Genomic DNA, 4,403 nt, shown 5'->3' with positions numbered 1-4,403 from the left:
TTATGGTCTGTAAGATATTATCCTTTTTTCGTTGAAGAAGTAATTCTAGCTCGGTCGTTCTACAGCAGAAAGAAGTGAACAGGCTGTGTTAGATATTATTATTTAGAGAAAAAAAAAATCTTTCCTGGGGGCATCGTTTTCATTGCTGAGCTGCGATCATCATTGTCATTAATACTCGTGTGAATTCAGTCTATACAAACGCGCGTGGAGTCTGCCAAAACCAAAAACATTAAGATTGAACGTCATTGGTTGCAATGGTTTTAAAACTTGTGTGTTCATAAAATATATATTTCACAAGAACAGAATTAAAAACTAGCCTCAAACTATTTCTCGGTGTATTTCGTAATGAATCCATTTACTAAATTTTAAATGTATAGATGCTAAATCAAACTTACTCATAAAGCTGATCAAAGTAGGGATCATTCGGTTAGAGACAATATCAAATATGTAAAGCATGAGAGGAGAAACAACTCCACCCTGTTTAAGGGCTTTACCTGGGTCCAATATAATGTTTTCTGCTACTATTTAATCTGTAAGGCTTGGAGCCCAGCATGCGATGCTGGTTTCATCCACTTCTGTACATGCAGACATTGTTTCAAGCTTTTGGCATGCGTGGCTAGAGCAGGATGCAACCTATTGACTTTACATTAGAGGGTGCCTGAATAGCCAAGAACTCTTGAAAACACCTGAATTTACAAATCTCACAGTAAAAAGGTTACAAAATATTGATAGGCTAAGGGTTCCTAAGTGAAAAAAAAAACTCCAGAAAGGATCCTGTCTGAAGTATTTTGATATTCTACTCCAGCTCCATGTTATTTTGCAGATACCATCAATTGGTCCCATTTGCCTTTCTGCACTTTATCTTTCTGTACTCCCTTCTTCTTCCCCATCCCCTTCCCCACTCCCCTTACATGGCCTATCGACATCTATGAGCATCAGCGACAACGGCAACAACCAAAATGAAGATGAATTGATAGGACCATGTATTTCTATCTGCAGTATTTTGAACAAAAAGTATAAAAAAGTTTCAAAAGATCTCAAATAAAAAATATTGGATTGCTTTGAAAGGATAGAAACCTCCAAAATCCTGCATGTAGCTTTATTAACCAATTGCTTAAAATTGTAGCCTCTGAAGCTATATTGAGAATTTAAGAACAACACCTAAAAATTAATTGGTCATCAACTAACTATAATAAATGGTCAAAAATATTAGGTTGATCAAGTTTGATTAATGAATTTATGTATGACTCTTGGAGGGGCTATAAATTAAGTTCAGGTAATTATAAAGGGAAATTAGCTTTATGTTGTTCAACCTCAGACCAGTCGTAAAAGAGCAGGATTTTCAAGCTCAGAAGATAAGCTAGATAGAGTTGTTCAAGCTTAAGTCATGCCCTACTGGTGTTAGTCTTCACGAACTTTCATAAAAGTATCACTCCCCTACTGGTGTGAGTCCATGCACCTTGTACGGATTGATGCAGTCCTATATTATACTGACAACCATAGTTTGAGTATGGGATTCTTATCAGACAGAAGACCTATACGAACTTTTTTCATGGAACAATTTGTTGTGCATTACCAAGTGTCCTGAAGTCTGATTCATAACCACAAGAGCTTAGGTCTACGGAATGCCTGTAAAGGGGCCGGCATTCCAAAGCTTATATAGTCAGAAGTTATGTTTCAACCCTCTTCTTAAAGAATCAAGCTTGTAAGAGTCTTATGGCAGAAAGGCAAAGTCACCAGATAGACATTAGAAGTGACAGCACTAAACTCTGGATTTAAGGACGCAATACCCCTGTTCAATATTATTTATCATCTCCACTTGTTTATATTCTGTTTGTTATTGTTAATCCAGAATGTGATATTGCCTCTGGGCTTCCAACCTGTAATCCAAGAAATAATTCAAAGATGTAATTAACAAATGCCAATACAGTGGCCCCAAAAGTGTGTCATCTCTATCTTAAATTTATAAAATCCCAAGATAGTTGGTTGTTTCTTGCAGCATTATTGCAGACACAAAATAGATTGCATTCTTGTTGCGGAGCAGTTATTGAAGAAATGATTACTCTTTTTGCAAGTGATTAGGTGTTGGTGGTAAGGATTATATTTGTTTATTTAGACCAACAATTAAGAGATTTATGATGTGACTTTGTATGATTGAATGGTCAAAACAAATCAATTATTTCACATGACCATCAGAAAAATAAATTCTCAGTGAGTACATATATTTTCTGCATAAACAGATACACAATCGCAATCACACAAATGACAAAAAATACTTGACTTCCAGAGTTATGCATCAAACAGATTCACAAACAGATACATCGAACTCCAATGTTATGCTTCTCTGTACAACATAACTATTAAACAGATTGGCAAATATTAAATATAAACCCTGTTCTTTCCTTTGAAAAAAAGGAACTGATAACCCAAGAAAGGAACATGATATACATTTTTAAAGTATGGGATGCCTCTTAAGAAAACAAAGAGGAGGAGGAGGAGGACGAGGAGGAGAAGGAGGAGGAGAAGGCTTACCTCAGACGACGGCGAGGTCGACGGCAGCGGAGAAGCGGCATCTTCGATCGCCGATCGGGGCTCGGGTGTTGGAATTCCTCGCACGCCGCAGAAAATTTCAGAAAAATTCTGCGCGCAGCGGAAGACATGCGCGAGATTCCGTTCATCGCATGAACATATTTTAAAACCGTCGTTCGTAGATAGATTAGGATTAAATACTTTTTATATGATTAAGAAGATCAGATCTTCACCTTGTGCGGGTAGATGATCACCGCAATCTGATGATCGTGGTATTTGTTGAAGGTTCGCTTAAAGCCGCACACGCGTCCGGCCTTTATGGATATCCACACGAGGCAGAGGACCAATCCAAACTCTCTAATCTCCCTGGGGTGCTAGCTCCCTTGCAGAGATATGTTTTGATGGTTGAAATCCTCTCTTTTGAATCAACTCTTGATTGCCTTAGAGAGGAGGAAGAAGGATAGATCAAAAGGAAGAAGGCAAAACCCCTTTGCAGCCTTTTCCTTTTCCTTTTCTTTTGGAACCAAAAGAAGAGAGGGAGGAAGGGCTGCATGCCTCCTTCCTTTTCTTTGCTTGCTGGTGGCTGAAACCCAAGAGGGAGAGATGGGTTCACGGCACAAAAGGGAGGAGAAAAATCCCACGTACTTCCAAAGGAGGGGATTGTCAAGCGGGCCCAAGAGAGAAAAGATGGGTCACCTGCCACCTATCTTTCTTCTCCTCCTTTTTTTTTTCTTGCAGCTCCAAGGAGGCTGAAGGGGGGGGGGGGGGGGGGGGGGGGGTTCACGGCTGGATCATTGGAGAGAAGGAGAGAATACGGCACATAAGGAATATCATAAGAGGGGGGAGGGGGGGCCCACGCCCTTCTCCTTTTTTTTATTCTTAGCCCTAGCGCATGAGCTCCTAACTTTTAGGAGCTCATGTTTATCTTGAAGGCCAAAGGGGAGGGGCGTACGCCCCTCCTCCTTTTCTTCACGTAATTTTCAAGGGGAGGGGCGTACGCCCCTCCCTCTTCTCTCCTCTTCCCACACGCCCCACTTAATCAAATTAAGTGGGGTGGGGCCTCTTTATTGGGTGTTTAACTATAGTAGTCCAATCCTCTTCCAAAGAGGATTAGGTGAACCCAACCTAATCCCTATGAGTCCTAATCTAATTAGGAGTCATCTTAATCTATTAGACTAAAATTAATTATGACTTAATGAAATCCTAATCCAATTAGGACTCATTCAATTCTAGTCCTAATCCAATTAGGACTTTAGAAATCCTACTCCAAGTAGGACTCTAATTTAATTTGAAGTCCTAATCTAATTAAGACTCTAGGAGTCCTACTGCAAATCGGACTCTTATTAAATAAGATCAAGTCCAATTAATTAAGTCCAATTGATTTAATTAAATTGCAATTATTCCTTCTTCTACTCACTAACTTTTAGTGAGTTAAAACAATTATCAATCAAATTGATAATTATAAATTATTTGTGATTGCAAATCACAATTCAACCATCAGATCGGTCAATACCTCTAATGTGGGTGACCCCATAGGTTCTATTCTGTCTCGTAATGAGATATACTGCGATCTCTATCACAATATCATTGAAAACTCCTTTCAATGGGTTGGAACAATTCCAACTCAACTCACCAGGGATCATCAATCATCAAGATAGTCCCTGTGAGTCTCACCATCCACCAGTGACACCTAGCAGCATGTAGTGGCTACCCAGCAGAATGGAATGATGAACCTCTAGGTGCAGTTAGTATATAATACAGTCCTTCTATCGTGGATCCCTACAGGACGGAGGTCATGGATAACTCGTCAAACCCCATCGTCTGTCATATATCAAGATTTATTCGACTTAAGTTCGAGAATGGAAAACTCCTTT

The 4,403-nt window shown here is 39.4% G+C and overlaps 1 long non-coding RNA gene across 1 annotated transcript; it reads right to left on the bottom strand.

Annotated features, from left to right (window-relative positions):
• Positions 1-326: 326 nt before the first annotated feature.
• LOC120104730 (uncharacterized) lies at positions 327-3,280 on the bottom strand. Its single transcript, XR_005507090.3, has 3 exons — positions 2,763-3,280; positions 2,533-2,640; positions 327-993 (listed from the first exon to the last, which is right to left on the bottom strand). It is a non-coding gene; the product is annotated as an uncharacterized LOC120104730 (long non-coding RNA).
• Between the last annotated feature and the right edge of the window lie 1,123 nt (positions 3,281-4,403).

Source organism: Phoenix dactylifera, chromosome 9 (assembly GCF_051530095.1).
Source record: "Phoenix dactylifera cultivar Ajwa chromosome 9, Ajwa_hap1_PhDact_Kaust_v1.1, whole genome shotgun sequence".
Lineage (NCBI taxonomy): Eukaryota > Viridiplantae > Streptophyta > Magnoliopsida > Arecales > Arecaceae > Phoenix > Phoenix dactylifera.
This window is presented reverse-complemented; position numbering and strand designations above follow the sequence as displayed.